The 9,306-nt window shown below is 48.8% G+C and overlaps 1 long non-coding RNA gene across 1 annotated transcript; it reads right to left on the minus strand.

The window, feature by feature from the left end:
- Positions 1 to 1,299: 1,299 nt before the first annotated feature.
- LOC113901142 lies at positions 1,300 to 8,894 on the minus strand. Its single transcript, XR_003513329.1, has 3 exons — positions 7,498 to 8,894; positions 7,188 to 7,264; positions 1,300 to 2,121 (listed from the first exon to the last, which is right to left on the minus strand). It is a non-coding gene; the product is annotated as an uncharacterized LOC113901142 (long non-coding RNA).
- Between the last annotated feature and the right edge of the window lie 412 nt (positions 8,895 to 9,306).

The raw sequence follows: 9,306 nt of genomic DNA on the forward strand, positions 1-9,306 counted from the left end.
GGCGTGTGCACACACCACCCAGAGATCTGGACCTCACCAACCATGCTGTCTGGGTCCCTTCAGGGCCTCAACTGCACTCCTTATTGTTGTTTTAGTCTCTAAGTCACGTCTGACTCTTCTGTGGCCCCATGGACTGTAGCCTGCCAGGCTCCTCTGTCTATGGGATTTCTCAGGCAAGAATACTGGAGTGGGTTGCCGTGCCCTCCTCCAGAGGATCTTCCCAACCGAGGGACCGAACCCGTGTCTCTTGCATTGGCAGTCAGGTTCTTTACCATATGAACCACCAGGGAAGCCCCACCTGACCACCCAGCCCAGCCCCAACCAGAGTGGGATGGGGATTCCACTGAGGTGAGCCTGCTGGCCCAGAAGAGGCTCGACCACTCTAGGCAAGAGGATGTCACCAGGAGCCAAGTGACTCAAAGCAACTCTAGTCTGTTACAGTTCCAGAAGTCAGAAGTCCAAAACCAGCCTCAGTGGCGATGCCACAGTTTGGTCACATGCTGCCCTAAGTCCCAAGCTGGTGCTCAGGTTTCACATTATCCTTTTTGTGGCCGAGATGCTGAGAGCGAGATCAGGAACTGAGTTCTGACTCTGCCTCTTCTGAGCTGTGGGACCTTTTTGAGCTCCCATGTCGTCGTCAGCAAAATGGGGATGATCACTGGCATACCTTTGTTTTGACAACTACATAAGATCATGTTCTATTTAACTGAAGTCTGCAATTCTCTGGCGCATAGATATGCCTCTAAATGGTGCCTCTAAATAGTCTGTCTCATCCGGAACCCTGACCATTCCCTCTTCACAGTCTCATTCTAGGGGCTCAAACTTCTGGAATCAAAAAAGTATGATACCAAGGGGGTGGTGGGATGAATTGGGAGGTAGGGGCTAACATATATACTATGTTATGTATAAAATAGATAATTAATGAGAAACTACCCTGTGTGTAGCACAGGGAACTCTACCCAGTGCTCTGTAGTGAGCTAAATGGGAAGGAAATCCAAAAAAGAAAGGCTACATGTAAGCATACTATTGATTCATTTTGCTGTACAGCAGAAACTAACATAGCATCATTATAGTTTATCATTTATAGTTTCATAGAACAACTATAGTGCAATAAGTTTTTTTTAAAAGCAATCTGATTAAGCTGATTCATACCAATTCCTGCCTCAGCCTTCCTTGAAGAGCTTCTGATTTGATAGGTCTTGAATGGGTTCCCAAACTCATTATTTTTATCAATCTTTTAATTTCTAATAAACATCCTGGGTGATCCTGATGTTTATCCAGGTTTGGGAGCCACTGGAATAAGTGACAATGGGGTTTTATTTTAATAAAGGCCAACTGGTGCACTCAAAATCAGGGGTTTAGCTTAGCGGTACCATCTCATGGCCCCTGGAACCACAGCAAGTGGGACCCTCTCACTCCCTCTGGGGAGGGGGCCTTCCTCCAGAGCAGCTCTGCAGGAAGGGGTAGGGGCCGCGCCAGCTGTGCCCCCTCCTGCAGCTGTTTCAGTGCCATGGCCCCATCTAAACCACTGTGAAATCCATTCTCCACATCTCCCAAAGCTGGGCCAGGTGGCTCCTGGCTGGAGCAGCTGATCCCACCCAACCAGAGAGGCTCTGTGAGCCCCTTCCACTCAGCACGAGGCTCCCCCCAAACCCTGCCCAATGCGGCCTTCCTGGGCCACCGAGTGCCTTCTGTCCCAAATCAACTCATGCCCTCTCACAGGAAGACTGTTCTTGGGAATGCCCAGAAATGCCCAGCTTTCACATTTCTGCAGGTTCACTCAGGACTGTTTTGGCTCTGTAGGTTAGGGGTGGCTGGATTCTGCCTCAACCCTGGAACCCCCAAGGCCTGGGACAGAGCTGGCTGCGCTGGGGAAAATGTAGAGAAAGTGTCGGGTTCCCCTCACCCCTGAGAACGACAGCCGACGGGGGCCTTCCCTGCTGCGGGGAACTCAGCCTGTTTGTAGCTGCGCAGAGGTGCAGGGACTGGGCTTTGGCTGAGGAAGAAGGGAAAGGCCCAGAATGAGAGCACTGTCCTCCGCCAAGGACACAGGACTGTTGACGTGGGCGAGATGGGCGCAGCCTCTGGATCAAGTCCACGGTGAGGAGGAAATGGTTTTCACTGAAAAACAAAGTTGAAAAACAGTTTACTGAAGGGAAGAGAAAGAGGAAAGCGGAGGGGAAAAAAAAAAAAAAAAACCCACATACCTAAAACTGTCTGATCATCAAAATCACCTAGTTGGTTAAAAATACAGATTCCAAAATGTGTTCCAAGTCAATAAAATATTATTCTTGGTAGCTCTGGGTTTCTTTTTCCTTGTGGTTTAAAAATGTAGATCCCTTGTCAATTATATCTCAGAAAAGCTGGGGAAAAAATTAAGCTACATGTAAAGTCAGCTGAAGAAGGAAAATCAGTTGCACAGCAAGAAAACTTTTTCAGAGGGGATTTTTCAGTGCATGTGGAGATTGAGGAAAGTGAATTAAATTGTCACATTTCTAAGCTGGACACTAATATCTGAACTTGGAAGATTTAATAATATAATCAGCTTTTCTTTTTTTTAATTAAGGAGAATCTGCTATTGGAAATACAATGTAAATCTTTAGAAAATGCAGATTTCAACTCATGTAGCTTGGAAGACCCCTGGGTGGGTAGGTACAATGAGTGAGCGGAAGCAGTGTCTTATGGAATCAACAGCGTGGGTCATGTTTCTAATTTTCCCGTTAGGCTTTGGGAAGGAGGGAGAGGAGATGCAACAGGATCAGGAAGAAAAATCCTAAAAGCCACTTCCCTCCAACCAGGCTGGGTCTTCCGCTGAATGACTCTGTCCCATCCCTCCTTCCTTTTTCACTTGTTTTCCAGTGAATTGTCTCCACCTACCTTCTCCCTTCCCTCTTCTTCCTCCACCTTAAGCCCCTGCTACCTGAACAATGGGAAGCTGGATAAAGCCTTTCAATTCCACAGTGTGTTTGTGTCCCAGTCCCTGGAATCTGCCCTCATATAGGTCTGTGCATGCGTGATTAAATGAAGGATCTTGAGATGGGAAGATTATCATGGGTTATTCTGATCGGTCTAATGTAATCACAAGGGTCCTTTAAGAGAGAGGCAGATCAAAGAGTAGAAGGTGAGGAGATGACAGAAGCAGAGATTAGAGTGATGCCCTTTGAAGATGGAGGAAGGGACTACAAACCGAGGAATACAGGTGGCCACTAGAGGCTGAAGAAGGCGAGGAGATGGGTTCTTCCCTGGAGCCTCAGGGAAGAACCAGCCCTCTGACAACTTGATGTTAGTCTGTGAGACTGATTTGGGGCTTTGGACTTCTAGAAATGTAAGAGGATGAAGCTTTACTGTTTCAGCCATTCAGTTTGCAGTGATTTGTTACGTAGCAATCAGAAAGTCCTACGCTGAGGCTTCCCTCTGGTGGTCCAGTGGCTAAGACTAAGTGCTCCTGAGGCATAGAGGCCCTAGGTTCAACCTGGTCAGGGAACTAGACCCCACATGCTGCAACTAAAAAAGACCCCCTACGCTGTAATAAGACCCAGGACAGCTAAATAAATAAGTACTTTTTTTAAGAAACAGAAAGACGTGCACCTCCTGACCTCTTCCCTGTCCACCCCACCACCCAGTCCCCACCTGGGACTGAACTCTTGCCAACACTTGGGCCCTTCTTAGCACTGCTGTCCCTGGCCCTCTTAGCGATGTTTGATATTTTCCACTTTGCTCTTTCTTAAATCTTGCATCAGCCCACTCCCCTGGTCGTCCTTCTGCCTCTCGGGTCCTCTTCCTCAGCCCTTCCTAGTGCTCTTCTATCCCACCTCCAACATGGCTGTGTGTCCCAGGGTTCTCTTCTCAACCTGCCTTTCTGCTCACTTTCTACTTTCTCGGAGTGTCACATTCCAGTGATGATCCCAAAATCAAGGCCATGTGCTCCACACCCCAGTAGCCAGCTGGTAATAGTGGTCTTCCTGCTCCCTCCTCAGCAAACCACTATCTCTATCCGAAAGCATTTTCCACCTTCCCTACCTGTTGAAATCTGGCTCACCAGTTTATTCAAGGTCCAGTTTATAATTGAATAAACTGGCTCACCAGTTTATTCAAATGTCACTTCCTCCAGGATGTCTTCTCTGTCTGCCATGTCACATGCTTATCTTAAGTAAGTTTTTTTTTTATCTTTATTTTTTTTTAGAGTAGTTTTAGGGTTCACAGCAAAATTAAACAGAAAGTTCCTGAGGAGCACTTACTTTTCATAGGCTATTGTGTGACCAGCTTTTATTGACATTGTCTTATTCATTTCACTCAACAAATCTGTGTAGTAGAGAGGCATTTTATTTTTCTTTCTTTCTTTAATTCCTTCCTTCCTCTGTCCCGTCTTTCCTTTCATCCAGGTTTACTGACATATAATTGACAAGTAAGAATTTCATATATTTAAAGGTGTACAGTGTGATTTTTTGTGTTTGTTTTAAATTAGTTAATTAATTTATCTGGCTGCATTGAGTCTTAGTTGCAGCATGGGGGCTCTTTCATTTAGGCCCTAGCGCTTCTCTCTAGTTGCACTGCGCAGGCTCTAAAGCCCATGGACTTCAGTCAGTATGCAGGCTTAGCTCCCCTGAGTGTGTGGGATCTTAGTTCTCTGACCAGGGATCCAACCTGTGTCTCCTGCATTGGAAGATGGATTCTCAACCACTGGACTACTGGGGAAGCCCCACGATGTTCTGCTCTACATGTCCATTGTGAAATGATTACCACAACCAAGGCACTCAACACATATTACTTCACGTAGTACCTTTTTTTTCCTTTGTGAAAACAATTAAGAGCTACTCCTTTAGCAAATTTCAAGTTTATAATATAATATAATGCTAACTATGGCAGTGGTGGTTTAGTCCCTAAGCCATGTCTCATTCTTTTGCGACCCCATGGAGTGTAGCCCCCCAGGCTCCTCTGTCAGTAGGATTTCCCAGGCAGGAATACTGGGTTGAGTTGCCATTTCCTTCTCCAGGGGATATTAACTCTAGTCTAGTACTATACATTAGATCTCCAGAACTTATTCATACTGTGTGTCTGAAACTTTGAACCCTTTGATCAACATCTCCCCATTTCTCCCACCTCCCAGCCCCTGGTAACCTCCATTCTACTCTCTGCTTCCGTGAGTTGGACTTTTTAAACTTGCACATATGAGTGAGATCATGCAGTATTTGTCTTTCTGGGTCTGCTTGATTTCACTTAGCATAATGCCCTCCAGGTTGACCCAAGTTGTCCCAAATGACAGGATTTCCTTGCCATATGCTTGTTAACTCTGCCCATCTGTTGGCCCCAAGGGACTGTGAAACCCTTAGAAGAAGAGTCATAGCTTGGTCAACCTTGGACCCTCAGCACCTAAAACAATGGGACAGATGGAACTCTAGAACACGCTCCTTACCCACAGTCTGGCCGGGAGATAGAACCCTGCCCCTGCCCCTCTTCCATTCCCTTGTCTTCCAGCCCAGAGAAGGCTGTCACAGCAGAGTCCCTTAACCTCAAAGGTTCATGACAACAGATGTCAAGTGTCCTGTATAGGCCTGTGCTTTAGCAACACTGGATGGTGGAGAGAGAACTCAAGGTGTGTCTTGGAGTTCTGGATCCTGTCCTGCCTCTCACACCTTGCCAGCCTCAAACAAGCCCTTTCTGCCCTTCTGAGACTAGGATGCCCTGTGTGAAGAAGGAAAGCATAATCCCTATTCTGTATCTTCCCCAAGAGGCCACAAGGATGGACTGGAAGGAAATCCTCTGTGAAGGAACTTACAAGAGGGCGTGGTGCCCCATGCCAGGTGCTGGGAGCCCCCAGGGGGCTCTGAACAGGCAGTGCAATGCCCACCAAGCCCAGGACAACTACCCCTCCCAGCCTCCCTTTGCTCAGCTGCTCACAGTTCCCCCTGGGCTCCAGGATGCTTCTGAGAAGCTGAGAGGAGCAGCTGTGTGGCAGAAGAAGGAGCCAGACCCAGCCAGGGAGCACTGGCTTCAGCCTCCAGCCAGGCTCCAAAGACAGTCAGTCACACTAGGTGGGTGGAGGGGGTACACCCGAAAGCCCGGAAATTTCTATAGGTCTCAGAAAGTGCAGCAAATATGGTAAAGCCCTGCTCTGCTGTTCCCTGTTACTTTTGTTCCCATTAATACAATTTAATGAGTATGCATTGACGGGAGACACCAAAAACTTTGCAGAGATTCACGGCCTCTGTCCCTCATGGCTCTTCAGAGGGTGGGCAGGACCTGGGAGTCTCTGGGGGGAGCCTGACACCATTGCTGAAGGAAGCCTGGGTGATTTTGGGGGGAGGGTGGGTTTTGGCAGCCCCCCACAGCATGTGGAATCTAAGTTCCCCAGTGTGCGCCCTGCACTGCAGGTGCAAAGTCGAAACCACTGGACCACGAAGGACGTCCCCTGGTTGGCTTCATAGTCCTCTAGGTGCTGTGTTTCTGTTCCTGTTGTCCCCCTATAGGGTTTACTAACTCTAGTATAACTTGTCCCAGGTTTCTTAGCTGTGCTCTGCTAAAAGAAGCCAAAGACTGTTTTGGTGTGTATCCTTCCAGTATTTTGAATGAATTGACATAGTTTCTAAATCAGATTGATTTTTATACTCATCAGCCTTTTGTTTTTCTGCTTACTATGCTTTAAATTTATCTCTGAGTTATTAACTGTTCTTCTGTGGCATCAACTTTTATTTTATTTATTTATTGGCCACCCAGCATGTGAGATCTTAGTTCCCCAACCAGGGATTGAACCCATGCCCCCGCATTGGAACCATGGAGTCTTAACCACTGGACCAACAGCAGAGTCTCAGCACCATCTTTCAAAGGCATTTTAGTTTTTGGATGGTTCATAATTTATCTAACCAATCCCCTCTCATTGGCTGTTTAGGCTGTCTTCAGTTTTTCAAGCTTATAAATAACAGTGCAGAACAACCCTATAGCTGTCTTCACACATATGATATGTATGCCCCTAGAATAAAGTCTCAGGAATAAACTCCCTGAATTAAAGGCTCTAGGTTTTGTTTTCATCACTGAGCAGGCCCCAGGGAAGGCTGGGTGTTTCTAGAAGTCTGTGCACTCAGTCTGGCGCCAAGTTCTGGGGCCCACCCAGCCCCCAAGTCTGCAAACTCCACAAGCTTCAAGCCATCCTCCTCTCTTCTCCCAAACACACCCCCAGGCTGTGGGCTCACCTGAGAGAGTGAATTACACCTCCAAGCCAGACATGAGGCCATCTGTCTTATGCTCTGGAATCCTGATGAGATAAAATCTGGGCAGAGCACATTTATTTATTTAATGTATTTCTGGGCAGGCCAGCCTCCACTGTCAGAGATCACCTTTCTCCAGACCGAGGTTAAGAGTTCACAGGAGGAGGAGCAACTCATGGAGTGCTGAGCGACCAGCTCCAGGGCTCGTCCCATGAAGGCCAGAGGGGGCCCCATTTTCCTTCACCCCCAGAACATCCCGTCCCTAGTTCCATCCTCCCACATCCTGCCTCCCTACCTGGGGCTCAGGAAACATCACTGATGTAGCTGAGCTGGCAGTGAGGATTCCACTCTTCAGAGGCAGAGCTGGGTTGTGAGCCATGTGCCCAAAGCATTCATCGTGAGAAGCAGAATCTCCCGAATCCCCATTCCTGGGTGTGGGGCACCTCCATGAGGCCTCTCTGGTGCTGGCTTCTGGAATCCTGCTCCGGCCTCTGTCTGAGCATGTGCAGCCATCCCCTCTCTAGGGCTTTATCCTTGTTTTAGGCTCAAACTCTGCCAATGGCCCCATGAGACCCCACAAATATCCGGGATTCTCTTGTGTTCAGACAATCAGGTCACGTTCCCTTACTTGTTGCCTGTCCCGTGTCACATCTCTGACTCTCTTTAAGTTTGGTGTCTCTCCACGTAATTTGGGGAGCATGGGGTTCCTGACCCTGTCAGAACACCAGGGGAGCTCTGTAAATATGTGGGGTCCAGGGCCTCTCCCCCAGAAAAACAGGCTTTGTGGGTCTGGAGAGATTCCCTGGAACCCATTTTTGCACAAAGGGTGGTCTTCCTGGTTCTTTGCACAGAGCTGGCTTCTTGTCCCTCATCTCTGTTGATATGGTGGGGGGACAGGGCATTTGGCCCCTGAGTCAAGCAGGCCCAAGGCAGGGAAAGCAATGACAAACAGATGGGCTGCAAGGCTGCTTCCTCAGGTAACCTGAGTTCAGGAGCTTTGGCAGCCAAATGGGCCTCTCCTGGCAGGGAGACTTGGCCAGGGACAAACTGAGAGCCGCACAAAGCCACCCTCACAGCCTCTCTGGCTGTGCGTCCCCAGGCGCTGGCCTGACCGGGTGCACAGGCTCTCCTCTGTCAGCCAGGCCTACAGGGTTTGTGGCCGGAGAATCAAAGCACCATCCCCAGACTCCTGCGGACACTTCCTCCAGAGGCTCTGGAAGCAGCAGTTTGAGGCGGAAGGGCCTCTGTGGGCCAGAGGTTGGTGTCTGCAGACAGAGGCCCACACATCACCCTTCCTGTTCCAATGCCACCCCCTACCTGGGCCCCAGGTCTCCTGTGCCAGCCTGGAGGACTGGGGGGGTGGAGGGGGGTGGTGGCAGGGAGCAAACCTCTTCTGGCTGCTGCCTTTCCCCCACCCTGAGGCAAGACGGTGAGCCTCCTTCTTTCTCCACAGGGGCTCTTGGGACCACCTAGGGCTGCAGTGGGTGGAGCAATGAGCCAGAGGTCCCTGTGGGTGGTGGGGGACCCCATAGACGTCCTACTCACTTCCAGCCATTCCTGATTTTCGACAGCTGAAGCAGTTTAAATGTTCGACAAAACTCATTCTCTCTCTCAGTTAATGGTTAACTCCATGCTCTCAGTTGCTCAGGTCAAAACCTTGGAATTGACCTTGAATCTCTTCTCTCAGAACATGGGTTCAGTCCCTCAAGAGTCCTGTCAGCTGCATTCTAACATAGTCCAGACCCCAGCCACCTTTCACTAGTTCTGCTCTAGCATCTATCTCTTGCCCAAATAATTTCAACAGACTTCCACCCAGTGTCCCCGCTCTACAGAACAGCCAGGGGACAGAGCTGGATGGGGATGGAGGCTCTGCCACTGACCCTCATGTGCGTTCAGGACACTCCTGTCCAGATTTGATCGCATCTTAGCCAGTCTTACTGAGAAAAACAGTTCATTCAGTCATGTACAAATGAGATTCTTTCTATATCTTTACAGGATATCACTATCTCCCAAATTCTTCAAATCTTCCATCCTAATCCAGGGTTTATGAAACCCACCATCCTCACAGGGACTCCTCTCCGGCATGAGGATTCCAAGCCTCACT

The sequence above is a fragment of the Bos indicus x Bos taurus genome, chromosome 11, assembly GCF_003369695.1.
Source record: "Bos indicus x Bos taurus breed Angus x Brahman F1 hybrid chromosome 11, Bos_hybrid_MaternalHap_v2.0, whole genome shotgun sequence".
Taxonomy (NCBI): domain Eukaryota; kingdom Metazoa; phylum Chordata; class Mammalia; order Artiodactyla; family Bovidae; genus Bos; species Bos indicus x Bos taurus.